Here is a 16403-nt window from a genome sequence, read left to right as displayed (position 1 = left end):
GAGAGAGGGCATCCCTGTCTTGTTCCAGATTTTAGAGGGAATGCCTTCAATTTTTCTCCATTCAGAATGATGCTAGCCTGAGGCTTAGCATAGATTGCTTTTACAATATTGAGGTGTGTTCCTGTTATCCCTAGTTTTTCTAGAGTTTTAAACATAAAGGGATGCTGTACTTTGTGAACAGACACATTTTCAAACAGGAGTTACAAGTAGGAAACATTGGAACAAATGCTCAATCACTAATTATCAAGGAAATGTAAATGAAAACCACAGAGAGATATCATCACACAAGAATGGCTATTTGAAAAAGTCTAAAGATAACAAATGCTAGCACAGATATAGATAATATGGAATCTTGCAAACTGAGTATGGGAAATAAATTATTATAGCCCTTATGGAAAATGGTATTGAGATTTCTCAAGAAATTTAAGATAAAAGTATCATATGATCCAACGGTCTCACTACTGTATAATCCATAAAAAGAATGAAATCTTGTCTTTTGTAACAACATATATTGAGGAAGAGATCATTAGTTCAAGTGAAATAAGCCAGAAAGACAAGTGTCACATGATCTAACTGATACATGGAATATAAATAAATTGATCTCATAGAGTTTAAGACTATAAAGATGATGAGCAGAGGCCGGGGACAGTAGGGGAAAGGGAGAGAAGAGAAAATGTTGATCAATGGGGACTAAGATTTAGACAGGAGTAAAACGTTCTGATGTGTTATTGTGCTCGGGGTGACCACAGATAATAATGGCACACTCTATAGCTGAAAAAGCTGGAAGAAAGGATTTGAAAGTTTTCATCATAAAAAAATGATAAATGCTTGAGGAGAGAGATTTTTTTTCTGAATTAAACATTATATAAATTATACACATATTGAAACACCCCATAGTACCCCATAAGTAGATACAACATTGTGGTTTTGTGTTTCAGTTTAAAATTTTTCAATTAAAAAAAAGATCACACAAAAATATAATTTCGTCCACGTATTGTTGACTATAGTGGTTTTATTCATAATCACCATTTGCTTCATCAAATGTGAGAATTAGACAAAATAAAGCATGGCACAAGAAACTGAAAATCTAAACCTAAAAAATAAAATGTAGTAGGGTTCTAGAATATCAATAATAGAACAGGACTAGAAAGTTTATCGTCCACAAGGGAGGAAGGACAGAAGTCAGTGGGAAGGAATTAAAGAAAAACTCCTCTGGACTGAGACTTTTTAAAGGAAATGGCTAAACAATGAAGACAAACTAAATAAGAAGAGAGAAAATACTACTGTGCTCTTCAGGAATAGGCAGCCCCGGTAATCTATTTCCCCACCATAACTACAATTGCTTTAGCAAAATATGTCTAACATACAACCAGACAAATGAAAACTTGTGCTGCAATTATGTACAACTAAACAAAATGCATTCTTCTGTCATATATACCTAATTAAAATAAATTAATTAATAAAAATTTAAAAATACATCTAATATAATATGTATCTATTCTGGAACCCAGGATTCTTTTGACTCTCATCACACAGAGTGTATAACCATCAAAAAGATAATGAACAAACATAGTAACCAAATATCAAAAAATCCTACATAAGAGGAAAAATCCAAACTTCAGAGTTACTGAATAAATGAGGTATTAAATGTTTCGTTTCCAAGAAACGTTTAAAATTCATACAAAGACAAAGGAAAGTGTGATGCATTTAAATGAAATAAAATTAAAACAAACTACATTTTAAAAGACTTGATAGCAGATCAAGTAAACAAAGATGTTAAAATACAATCTTAATAATGATCAAGGATCATGAGAGATGTAGAGAAAAGTCAAAGAAAATATGAATATAACAGAAATATCAATAAAGAGATAACATGAACACAAATTGAAAATAAATTATTGTGCTGAAAGTGACAATAACTGAAATGAAAAGTCATTAGTGAGATTAAAAGGCAAGTTTTAGAAGGCAGAAGAATCAGTGAGCTTGAAGATAGAAAATTATTTAGTTTGAAAAAGAGAAGGAAAAACAATTATAGAGTAGTGACGAGAGTCTAATATACCTAGCAGAAAGGTCCTTTTTACTTCTTGGGCTGATCTGCAAGAAATGATCAAGGGAGTCCTGCAGGGAAATAAGAAGGACACTGTACAATAACTTAAAGCCATCTGCAAAAATAAAGGTCTCAATAAAGGTAAATAGATGGGCAATTATAAAAGCTAATTTTGTAACATTTTAAATGAATCCACATGTGGTTTTCTATACAATTTAAGAGACCAGTGCATTTAAAACTGTTATTATTTTATATTTTTGTACATAATTTATAAAGGTGCAGACTTGTTACATCCACAATTGATAAATGGGAACAAGATGAGAACATTCTTAGCTGGTACAAATTCAATCCAGAGTGCTAGAACTTTAGGATGCTAAATGTAATTCTCATTATAAAACACAAAGAAAATATCTATGGGATGTACACAAAAGAAATAAGAATGGAATTTAAAACATTTTACTTAAAAATATCATATAAGCACAGAAGATAGTGGTAATATAGAAAATGAAGCACAAAAAAACTATAAAAAATTTAGTAGCAATCCACACAAAAAAAGTTATACTTCCATATACTTGAAATGAACAACAGAAATGGAAATCACAACAATGATTTCATTTGCAATAGCACCAAAAGAACAAAATTCTTAGAAATTAACCAGGGAGGTATGTCTGACACAACGAAAAGTGCAAAACATTGTTGAAAGAAATTAAAGTAGATGTAAACAAAAGAAAACAAATCTTATGTTCATAGACCGGAAGCTTTAGAAATGTTAAAATGCCAGTGCTACCAAAGCAATTTGCAGATTCATGGTAATCCCTATTAAAATCTCAGTGATGGTATTTTTTTTTAAGAAATGAAAACCCATCTTAAAATTTGTATAGAATCTCCAGGGACCCCCAGACAGTCAAAATAACTTCACAAAAATAGAGAAAGTTTGAAAAAACTCACACTTATTAAATTCAAAACTCATTTTAAAATGTCAATATTCACAAAAATATAGTACTGGCATACACAAAGACATACAGATGAATGAAATAGAATAGAAATAAATCCTTATATATATGGTCAAATGATTTTTTTACACAGTTGCCAAGACCACTGAATGAGGAAACAATAGACTTTAGAATACATGGTGGTGGGAAACTGAATATCCACATGCAAAATGATGAAATTTTACACTTTTCCAACACTTTGTACAAAACTTAACTCAAAATGGATCAGAGATCTCAAGATTAGACCTGGCCACCATGAACTGAGCAGTTTTCAACCACCTTGTACTTTCACCATGATGTTCTGCCTTACTAGAAGACCATCATTTTGGGACCAAAGTGTCCATGGATTGAAACAACCAAAACCATGAGCCAAAACAAATCTTATTCCTTTAAATTGGTTTTCTCAGGTATTTTGTCAAAGTGATGAAAAGCTGAGTAATACAATATCCTAGTAATGAATATTGTTAATCTCACAACTTGTTGACTATGGACATATTTCAGATCATTAACTCTGTGCTTCAGTTGTCTCAATGGGATAACAATAATGCCCAACTCCTGGGGCTACGGTGTGTCACTGATAAGTATATATTGTGTAGAAGAGCGTTGTTAACAGCAAGCATTCTGGAAAGAGATTGAACATCCGCATTAGATAACTGGGTTTAGAGAAGAGAATGTTGTGTTCTCAAGTATGGAAATTAGAAGTTTAGGTAACTTGAGAAATTAAAATGTTATAATATGAACACATTAATTATTTTAGTAATATTAAAATAACTAGCAAAAGAAACAGATTTTCACCAGTTAAAATCTTCTAAGGAATGTAACAAAGATGAGTCAAGATGGAGTGGAAATTAGCTTTGGAGTGGAAATTAAATTTGGGGACAGTATAAATTGCTCAGTGGTAGAGCACACTCCTGGCATGTGTAAGGACCTGGACTCAGGCAACCGCAAATCTACTCTCAAATACTATCAATTTGAATTTTTAAAATTCAACTTGTAAGTGAAATCATGTAGCATTTTTCTTTCTATTTGGCTGATTTATTTTATCATGATATCCTCTGAGTTTATCCAGGTTGTTGCAAATGACATAAATTCCTGTTTTAAGACTGATATATATATATATATATACACAGAGAGAGAGAGAGAGAGAGAGAGTACATTTTCTTTACCCATTTTTCCATTTTTCCATTTCTCTATTTACCTCTATATATTAAAAATGCATCTTCAAGAACTTTTTTCAAATATATATATATATATATATATATATATATATATATATATATATATATATATATATATATATGTGCAGAAGTGGGACTATTGAATCATATAGTATTTCTATTTTAAGTTTTTTTTGAGGAAACTTCATATTATACTGATGGCTGTAATAATTTACATTTCCACCAATATTTTTACCAGGATTCATTTTTATCCTTGCCAATTCTTGTTGACTTTCATCTTTTTGGTCATAGCTACTCTTACAAGATTGAGATGATATCTCATTGTGATTGTAATAAGCATTTCCCTGATGATTAATGGTCATGTTGAACATTGTGTGTGTGTGTGTGTGTGTGTGTGTGTGTGTGTGTGTGTGTGAATTTCTTGGTCATTTATGTGTTCTTTTGAGAAATATCTGTCAGATGCTTTGCCTTTTTCTTGATGAGGTTGTTTCTTGCTATAGACTTATTTGCACTTTCAAGTTTATTTTGAAAGGGTGGGGAAAGTGGGCATCCTTGTTGAACCTGATATAAAGAAAAACTTTTAAATGTTCACTGATAACTGTGTTGTTTGCTATGGTCTTATCATTTATGACTTATTTTTTTGAGATACATTTTTTTCTCTGCTGAGAGTTTTTATAATGAAAAGATACTGAATTTTGACAAATGATTTTCTATATCCATTGAAATGATCATATGGTTTTTGATTTTTGTCCTTTATTCTATTAATATTAATTTGCATATGTTGAAACATTGTTGCATTCAAGGGAAAAATTCCACGTGATTACCAATAAGACTCTTGACCTTGAGTCTTTGAATCTTCTTTTGGGTAAATAGTAACCAGGAATAAAACAACACTTCAATTTTTGCTTTTATATTATTTAACTTTACAACACAAATAAACATTCTAGACATTTATTAGATTACAAATAATTTCTAAATAGAGCAATTTTATCTCCCTCATATTATTTTAAGCTATAATGACACTTTAATAAAGATTTTTTGAACAAAATAGCATTTTTTAATCATAGATTAACAATACATAGGTAAGGATAATTATTTTTTTCTGTTTCTTAGGATCAAATTCAGGGTCTCACTATGCTAGGCAAGTTGTCTGCCACTGAGCTACATCCTCAGGACTAGCATAAATAATTTTGGTTAATAAAAACATTAGCATAAATTATAAATATATGCATGTTGAAATTTCACAATAATGAAATATTACTATAGAAAATGACATCTCTAGTAAAATCATCATGTAGATATCATTTTTATAGTTAACTTGGTATGGATTAATTCAGTTTTGTAATGTATATACTTCATTTATTTAGCAACTGTAAACATTTTTTGTTGTTATTGTTATATAGTCACTCACTATACTAGAGTATATTGACACAGGGTAATAAGAAAAAATAGAAATCTCCCCTACTTGCATGGAATATTCAGTGTGGTTAAATAATCAGTGTAAACTCAATGGTAACTTTCAAAATTGGGCACTTGGGTGGGGGGAAGTGCATAATACTATGAAGTGAATAATTTGATATAGTTACATAAAATGGTAGTATCCAAGAAAGTAAATTATTATTACTCTACACAATTATGACTAAATACTGTCTAACAAATGAACATTTTTCATTTAACAAAACAATTGAATTCTGTGTCTCTGTGACTTTACCCTTTTCTGCTTTGATTCTGTGACTCCTGCTTTTCTTCAGCTGGAAATAAATTTTTAAAAAATGGATGTTAAATTGTTTTGCAATATAATCTATCATAATTATAAGGATCTACCTCACTGTACATTCCCAATCCCTTCCTATTTCTTAATTTTGGTTATCTAATTACGCTTGACTCATAATTATGCTTGATTAATATGAAACCAGATTTCCCCATGAGGCACTCGTGTAACTAATGCTTTTTGAGTTTTTTTGTTTGTTTGTTTTAACAATCTTGTTTGCAATTTAATATCCTGTCTGTTTTTCAATTGACCAGTAACCACAGTTAAAGCTTTACACAAATGAGAAAAATTAAAAGCAGATGAATTCTAGGGAAGGAAAAACCCATTTAGTATTGAAATGTTTTCCTCTGTTCTCACTCCAATAAGAAAAATAAAATTGGCCTCAGGTTGTGGTCTTCCCTCCTTTTTGACTAATATGTTTGGTTCCTTCTCTAATTTCCCCACTTAGTCAAGAGATGCCTGTGATTGGCTTTAATTTACCTTTTTAAAAGTTAATAGTTATTGAAATCCTACTTTCTATTTCCAGTGCATAAGATCACAAAATCCAGAGTGAACATTTATAGCATATGACTAGCACTGAAATAGCGTATCTTTTTGTGATCTAAAATTAAGGCCCTTTTCTAAAAATGTCAGTGCTCTGAAATCTTGAAACTGGCTCATAAATTATTGAATCATTTCAAATGCGTAAGTGCCTACTATGGTAGGCAAGCATGGTGCTTGCTTCAAGTTTTACAAAGGTAAATATAAAACCAATTCACTCCCAATGGTACCTTTCTAGTAGCTAAACACATAAATACAACTCTATGGAACACATTCAATGATACTAAGGAAGGAATATTTAATTTATCGAAAAAAAGGTATGAGAATGTCAATACAAGAGTAACCCTCCTGTTTTATAAACTTATACCACTCACCTGTGCTAGTTATCTGTACATGCTGAGCCTCTCAAGTAAAAGTAAAATCACTCTTACTTAGGTTTCTTCTGTAGCTGCAATGCCTGATCCTCTGGCCTTTTCTGGAAAAGGAAGATTCACTTTGCAAAGTACAAAGAGATATGACGTCTTTGGGGAGAAAACTGGAGAGGAACAGCAGTCAAGAGAAAGAGGGAAGGCGGTGATAACAGTAGCCAGATTACATGTTTTGGAATTTTCTGAGAATAGGTCAGAACTTTTGATCCTTTGTAACCAAATGGTGATAATTTCCAATGGTAGTCTGTAATCAATTTGTATGATTTATTGGACATTTAAATGAGAACAGTGGCAGACTCTCCCTGCAATGTTTCAGCAGTACAAAAGAACTGACAAATTTGGTAGAACTAAAGTAGTAAGAGGGGAAGGATTAGACAGAAAATTTGAGGGACACTACTCAAGAGTAGTATCTTCACATCTTGAATTGTTTGGATGTATCCCCAAAGTGTCAAATAATCACAGTAAAAGATACTGTTATTGGAAAATAGTATGACTTTTGAGTCTCATCTATATTTATTTCTTATGTTCCCTGTTATGGAGATAGGAACAAAAATGACTCATGCCCAGGAAAAATATGGACTTCTAAGGGAGAGAAGAGAAAGTAAAATATTTTTTTTTTAAAGAGAGAGAGAGAGAGAGAAAGAGAGAGAGAGATTTTTAATATTTATTTTTTAGTTTTTTTTTGGTGGACACAACATCTTTTGTTTGTATGTGGAAGTAAAATATTATGACAGGCGAAGAGTTGGAAGCCATTTATTGGAGACATTTTTTTTTTTTAAACAAGTAGGGAAACTGAATCTCAATGATGAGTGAGATGCTAGGGTCAATGGAGTACAGTCAACAATTGCATAGCACCAAGAACTATGACACGTGTTTGCTGGGCAGCAGAGCGTTCTCATCAAAATTAATAAAATGATATTTATGAAATGCACTACTGATCTGAGCTTTGGAATGAAATAGACTTATAGATAAATTTTGGTTCCACATCTTATTTTAAAAGAACTTGAACAAGATTCTTAGAACCTTAAAATGTTGATTTCATAACATGCTCACAGGAGTAACAATGCATATCTTACAAGCACTGAGTAAGTGCTAAAATCATAATTATATAAAAACATTGTTGATGGTAAAACTATAAACAAGAAACACATTGTATTGTTGCTCTAAACAATTTTATTATTACTCTAAACAAGTAACAAAATGTCTATTATTGACATATTTGAGATACTTGGTTCTAATAAAAGACAACACCTTTCTAAAAATTTGGTGCTTTCAAATTTCAGAAAACACCAGATTGATAATTCTAATTAACTATATGAGCAATATATGTCATGGAAATTCTTCTTCCTGTTCTTTTTCCTTTTCTTATTATGTAAATTCAACAAACAGGGTAAATAAACATTTGTCAAACAAAATGTTGTTGAGAAATAAATGCAAATGTTCCAATTCTCTGTTCAACCTATTCCAAGTTATATTAGAAACATTTCAAGTCACTAAAAATATAAATCATCTAAAAGTATAACTGTCTCTCTTTTACTTTTCTGGAAAGATGTTTTGGTTAAAATAAATGAACATTTCTATATGGAATCACAGAGATAGACTATGAAATGTGTTTTTTCTCCAGACAAATTCTACCTGAGCTTGACAGCAGCAGAGTTATTGATTAGATATCATTGGTGCTGACATATACAGAGAGAACATAATTTCATTTTATGGGCTGCTATGCTGTTTGATAGAATTCATTTTATGAAATGGCTATTTCTGGGCCTTTCATTATAGCCACTTTGAATAATTTTGTTTTACATTGGAATAATATTTTCTTACACTGCATTGGCTTTCTAATGGCTTACCATTTCAAATAATTTAACAATGACCTGTTTTATGTACTGTAGGATGAGCACTCTACAAATAGATCGGATCTGTTCAGGTATACATTTAATTGCCACACTTCTCCTATAGCTGACTGTATTCTTGAAGAGAGGAGTTATTACTTAGAGGTTTTTATATCATTTGGTATCATTCTTAATTAAGTCCCAAATACTGAAATACAATATCAATGGTTTTGTTTTGTTTTGTTTTGTTGATGTACCCAATCCATTCTCACCAAGATTTTGAAAGAGAATATTTGTATGTTAATTGGTATATACCACATTTCACATTTATGCAAGAATGAAAAGAAATTACAAAGCTACTGAAGTTCATTAACTAAAGAACAATGAAAATCAAAATGATATTTGGAATAAGAAAGCAAATTTTGCTATTCTAATGCAAAAGAAATATTCCAAATATCTTGGGAAGAATACAGTACTATCCAAGAGGCTAAAAGAAGAGCTGTACCTTAATTTACAAAGCAGCCCTTGAATGGCTTGGTTTGGAGTGACACGCTATTAATCAATTCCTCGCAATTAAAAAGGATGATTTGTCTTCGATTTTAAAAACTGCTTGGAATTTTTCACTCAATAGTGGAGAATGACAATGCTAAGAATGACATATTTTAAAAATTAAAACTGTTATGCAAAATTTACTTTTTTTGAGCAATCCATATCTAAAATCTGGTAATAGTCTTGATTGAATGGCTTGCCAAATGAAGGCTGACATTTTGTCCTATTTATTCTGTTCCCTATGCACGAGAAAATATCCCATTCATGTTTAAAAATATATGACCCTAAGGAAGTTAATGTGCTCTGTGTTATACTATAATGATGATGCAGGTCATTTTATAATTGTCCAAACCCACATGAAGTACAACCACAAGAATGAACCTGCATGTAGCTGTGGACTCTGGGTGATCATGGTGTGTTAACGTATGTTCCTCAATTGTAACAAATGTACAACTCTAGTAGGAAATATTAAAAACAGGGAAGGATGTGTATGTTTTGTGGTGGGAGTATATGGGAAATCTTCATAATTTCCCATGAATTTTACTGTGAATCTAAAACTTCTCTAAAAATAATCATATATATGTAATTATACATATGATATATATTTTTTATTTGTGTTTGTGAGTATATATATATATATATATATATATATATATAATATTACAGATGTAAAACAGTAGCAGACAGAGTAAGGAGGTCTGCCCAGTCTCTCCTTTACTGCCTTTTTTAATCTTGTAATGTCCCTATAATAATTGTGCCTGCCCGCGAACAGTCCCCCTTCCTCAGAGACATATGTTCATGCTTAGTGTTAAGCCATTTCCAAGAATAATACGATGAAACTTGAAATGGCCAATATTTACCTTAATTTAAATGTTCCACAACATATTTCCTGAAAAAAAGAATAAGATGGAAATGACCAAAAAGACCAAGCTATTTTGATGACAGGAAAGATATTAATTTCACATATGAGAATGAAGTTAACAGCAACTTTATATACACACATATACATTAAAAATTATCTTTCTGCATAAACCATGGCATTTTATTCTGTTTTTGTTGAGTTCTTTAAATAAAGATTAAATCAAAACATAATGTTCTCTTTTCGTAATGAATAGTTCAGTCCATTGGACTAGCAAAATACTTCCTTCCAAAAAAAGGTATAAAATAGAATTACTTTTAAATAGTTGTCTGTGGCTCATTGTGGAATAGCATTTAAGAATGTTTGCAGAGTCTAAAGCATTTTATTTGATCATGAAATAAATATGTGTACATGTACTGTGTATCTCACAAATTTCAACCTTTGTGTTGGACTTCAGGTTTGATGGTTACATAAATATGGATATTGATTGTTATCTCAAGAGCACCAATGTTGATGTCAGTTATCTGCATAGAGCCAGAAAACAGTGACAAGTCAAAGGTGGCCTTGTCCTTGATGTTACAGATTAACTTCTGATCATGAAATATGTTAACATTTAACACTAACACACTCTTTGTGCATCAACATAGTTTTGTGTTCCCCAGACTTGCAGCTTTGCCATTTCATTTGAAGTCATGGTTTGATGGAATTAAACTTGGAGTTTAGTATAGAGCCTTCTGGTAACCTCCCCCTGCCTCTCACTGGGTATGTTGCTTTTATGTATGGTAACATTATCAGGCATTCCCAAACCAGTAGCCAAGCACAATATATCCTTAACCTCAGGACTCTTGTAATTGATGAAGGTCTGGGATCAAGTGGTACATTCTTTGACATGGTTGAGTTATCTGTTGGAGATAATAAACCAATAAAAATATACTGCAGATTCATCTGTCTCGAATCCTCTTTGGTCTGAGCATAAGCTATTAAGAACTCAGTTTTCTATCTCTTTATTTCTCATTACTTGACATAATAAAGAAAATGAAATATATAGAGTGGATGCCTGTCTGTCTCTCCTACTCTTTTTCTTTTTCAATTTCTTCTATAAAAGGGGGAAAAATGAAAGCTCAATAAATATAGCTGAGGGAATGAAGCCTGTGTTGTTGCTACACTGCACATATTCTCACAGCCTTCTAAATCGTAAAATGTTAACAGCAAAACTAAATCTTGACATGTTGATAGCTAAAACCATACTGCAATATGGCACATCAATTGCCTGTTATGTTTCTGAGAACCAAAAAATATTCTCTTCCGTACCATTAACATAAATCATACTGGTTAAATCACTTTAATTCTCCAGGTGTTTTTTGTTTTGTTTTGTTTTGCTTTTTTGGTTTTTTAGATGGCACATTTGTTGATGTCAATTTGGATGGGGGAAGGGACGTCAGATAAAGTGCAGATTTGTTGTGGACTTGTGCACACAAATAAAACTCAATAAGCTTGTCAGATGAACATTTTACATTAACCAAAATAATCACCTGTCATATGACTTTAAACAGTTTCTCTTTTTTCCATGTTTCAGAAGATCAATGTAGTGCTGTAAGTACCACAGCTGCATGTTTTTTTTTTTTTAACAACTAGTTTTAAAGACTTCCATCATCCTATAGTTCTCCAATGTGAATTTTAGCACCTCTGTGAGCAAGAAAAAGTACTAGGCTTAATAGAACTTTAGTCCATTATAGATTTCTCTGAAACACTGAGTAACTGGAAAAATATTGGAAATGATATTTGTTCCCAGGAGGTAGATATCAATTAATTTCTGAGACATACATCTAATTGAAAATTTGCCTGTTTCTGATTTTTGGAAAGGTGAATATGGTACCCAAAGCAAACAAGGTCAGGACCTCAGCATCCTCTCTGCTAACCACAAGTGGCTGATTCTGTTCAAAGCTGCTCTATGCTCTCACTGTGATGAATATTTTAATCCCTAAAGGTGGCAGCAGCCCATGTTTGGAAATGAACAGAACTCTAAAAACCTCATGAGTTCAAATAGGGTAATCAGACTTTGAATTTGTTTCTTATGAGATTGCTTTTAAATGTGGTACCAGTCCACTGAATTCTGTTTATTTTCTTGGTGCCCATCTGGCCCACCCCAGTACCCTTATGCTCCCACAGTCTTCTCCTTCTACAGATTGTCTTCTCTTATATTAAAATATGTTTTGTTCCTGAGTATTGGTATAGCAGAGGATGTTAACACACAACTGCATTTGAGAAATGTATGTAAGACCTCTCAATCATAGGTCAATAAGACTCTCCATCTGCTACCCTCCCTACTTCCTAATGCAAATTTAGTTTTTGGAAATACAGAGAAGGACAGTGTCACTTCCATCACAGAGGAATATATTCAAATATTCATAACCCAAGAAAATTAACATAAATCCCACAGAAAAGTACAAATAAAGCAACATTCCAGGTGGAAGGAAAATGAAATGTGAGGGGTTGATACTTCTAACAGATCGAAATCTAAACACAACATTTTTTGACCCTGCAGAGGGTGGGAACTCATCCTTTTTCAGCCCAGTATGGCAGATATTTAATTAATCAATCATGCACCTTGAAGAATGTGCTGCTCTTTGACATGAATGAGTTGAGAGAAGGAATCCCTGTAAGACAAACATGAACAATAGGCACAGATATTCATCAGAGTCCTAACTGGAGCAGTAAAAATAATGCAACTTTGAAACATAGAAACATAATAGTGGGCAGCAGGAGTTGTGTTTGGCAAGGAATGTTATAAAAATATCATCACAAGAAAATGGCTTGCTGTGGAATTTATTATTATTCAGCATATGCAAATAACCACTGAAGTTTAAGTGAAAATTTATACAGAGCTACGTGATATGATTCCATATCAACTTTAAGAAGCATAAACTGTCATAAAATGTTAGCAGGTAGATATACAAGATGCCAAACTCCTCTACTTTTTCCCAAGATGACTCAGTTCCAAGAATTATCTAAAGAATAGAAAAGATTTCCCATTGTCATAAACTGGTTGTATGATGGTGTGGACTTGGTAACACATCCATATTTATATGCTAACTAAAGCAACTAGTAATTTTTACTGACATATTTCTAGGCTTTTTCAAGAGACATTTCTTCTATATATCTATGTGAATAAAAATAAGAATCATAATATAAAATAGAGATATAATTCACATGCTCCACATTTCAAATATTTAACATATAATGAAATTAGAAGCTTTTATATCAACTGTAGATTACTTTTAAATACACATTTAAAAAAAACTATTCTCATTATCTCCTCAACCTTCTACATCATTGACAAACATAACTTTGTTTCTATATGAAATTTATTTTCTGGATATTTTATATAAATGAAATCATGTGTGTGTGTGTGTGTGTGTGTGTGTAGTGCATTTTGTTATAGGTTTGTTTTGTTTATCATAATGTTTTCAAGGTATCCATATTGTAGCATTATTCTTTTCACTGTAGATAATACCCCACTGTAAGAATACACTGTTTTCTTTACCTGTCCATCAGTTAATAGACAGTGTGGTTAGTTCCACTCTTGTCCATGTTTTTGTGTTCCATGTAACTTATGCTCACAATGTGATATTCAATGGGCACTTTGGACCAACTGAAAACAGTTTGTCCTCTGCAGACTCTGGACACTGAATAACTAAGGTCAATCAGGTGTAGATTTTATGTCACTGACAACCCAATAAAATCCTGGGTTCTTAGAATTGACTGAGCTTTTCTAGTTGACAATGTTTTGTGCTGCTGTCACACATCATTGCTGGAAATATTAAGTGTTGTCTGTAATAGGACAATTAGAATCTCATGTCTGTTACTCTGAAGTCTCTCTTTTCTTTTAACATTTGCTGATTTTAATCTGTATTCTTTTGCTATAATTATCCATAACCATGAGTATAACAGCTCTTCTTAGTTTTGTGAGTCCTTCTAGTAAACCATGGAAACAGAGGGTGGTCTTGAGATCCCCTAAAACAATGTCTTTTGCCAATTTTTTAATTGAGTCATTTCAGTTTTACTATGGAACTGTGAGAGTTATTTTTTATGTTCTTGATATATGGCCCTTAGCAGATGTATAAGTTGCAAATATTTTCTCCCATCCTGTGGATTATATTTTCACTTTGTTGAAGGTTTCCTTTAAAGCAAAAACATATTTAGTTTTGCTGAATCAAACTTGTATATTTATTTATTTCACTTAAGGTGTCTAATTATCTAAGAAGGCTTTTCTTAATCTTTTGTCACAAAGTTTTACACCAATATTTTTCTGTAATTTTAGTTCTTACATTAAAAATTTGTTCCATTTTAAGTTATTTTTTTGTATATAGCATGAGGAAAAGATCCAATTTCATTTTTTATATATAGACATCCATCTGTGAACACCACATCTCCAGCTGAATTATCTTAGAAGAGCTTGTTATAAATTAATTGACTGTAAAAATAATGATTTATTTCTTGACACTCAATTGTATTTCTATCAATCTATGTCTACCCCTATGTAATGGACATACTGCCTTGATTACTGCAGTTTTATCATTTCATAATAAATACTGAGATCATACAATGTAAGTCCTCCAATTGTGTTCTTTCCAGTATGAGTTTAGTTATAATGAGTCCTTTGAATGCTCATATGAATTTTGGGGCCAATTTCAGCAAAAGCCACCTGGAGCTTTGACAGGAAGAGATTACATTGAATCTGTAGATCAATTTAAAGAGCACTGCAATTGAAACATTATTGTGTCTTCTAATCCATGAAGTAGGAAGTCTTTACTTTTATTTAGGTCTAGTTTTATTTCTTTTAATAATGTTTTGTAGCTTTGAGAGTACAAAATTATTCTTATTTTTAAAACAAAATATTCCTAATAATTATTTTATGCTGTTATTATTGAATTGTTGTCTCTCTTTTGGACTTTTCATTGCTAATATATGGAAAAAAGTTGTATCTATATTTATCTTGTACTCTTCAATCTTACTGAACTCATTTATTAGTGCAATTTTTAAAATCCAATTTGTTAATATTCTATGTAAAAAGTATCTGCAAATAGAGTTTTATTATTTTCTTTCGTTATGTGTATGTATTTTATTTCATTTTTTGTCTTAATTTTCCTGGCCTAACTTCAATAAATATAAATAAATAGAATTGTGGAGAGGGTAACTGATTCCTTGTTCTGCTTATAAGCATTCAGACTTTCACCACTGCAAATTATATTTGCTCTGGGTTTTTGTAGATGCCTCTTACCAGGCTGAAGAAATTCCCTGCAATTTCCAGTTCATTGAGTGTTCTTGTCATGAAATCAGATTGGATATTGTGGAATGCTATCCACAAAATATTGAGACAATCCTGGTTTTGCCCTTAATTGTCTTAATATGGTATATTGATTAACTAATTTTCAGATGTTAAGCCAACTTTTGCTCTTGTTGGTTTTTTTTACTCTCTAAATTTACATCCACTTTGATCTTTATTACTTTTTCTTTTGCTTGCTTTATATTTGTTTGTTCTTCTTTTTCTCTCTTAATGTAGAAGTTAGATAATTGATTTGAAATTATTCTTTTTTGAATATAGGTTTTTTGCAGTGACACATTTCCCTCTAAGAATACTGAAGCATTCCTTAGAGTATGCTAGGTTGTGTTTTTAGTTTCTTTCATTTCAAAGTGTTTTCTACTTTCTCCATTGATTCTTTTTTTTTCTGTTTCTATTTTTATTTATTTATTTATTTTTGTACAATCAAGAGCAAATACAAACAATTCTATGGTCTTGTTTATTCCTTTACTTATACCCACATAGGCAAAAACCTAAATTCTTGGTTTTTCTTTTAAAAGATTAGAGAAACTTCATGTAAACAACATACAGCAGAGAGGGCCACAGTTATAGGGAGCCAATAATCCTGAATGGAACAGTTTTTACCATGATTTGCCAAGTTTTCTGGTTTAGGTATCTAGCAGGTAGCTAGGTGAGGCTTAACTTTATTATTTTTTTTAATTAGTTACACATGACAGTACAATGATCTTGACATATCATACATTTGAATCAGATGGGGTATAATTTCTCATTTTTCTGAGTGTACAGGTTGCAGAATCTCATTGATCATGCAGTCATGTGTATACATACAGCAATACTAGTGTCTATTTTATTCTGCTGTCCTTCTTACCCCCCTTCTTCTCCCC

This window comes from Marmota marmota, unplaced genomic scaffold (assembly GCF_001458135.2).
Source record: "Marmota marmota marmota unplaced genomic scaffold, marMar, whole genome shotgun sequence".
Taxonomy (NCBI): domain Eukaryota; kingdom Metazoa; phylum Chordata; class Mammalia; order Rodentia; family Sciuridae; genus Marmota; species Marmota marmota.
Note: the sequence above shows the minus strand (reverse complement) of the source record.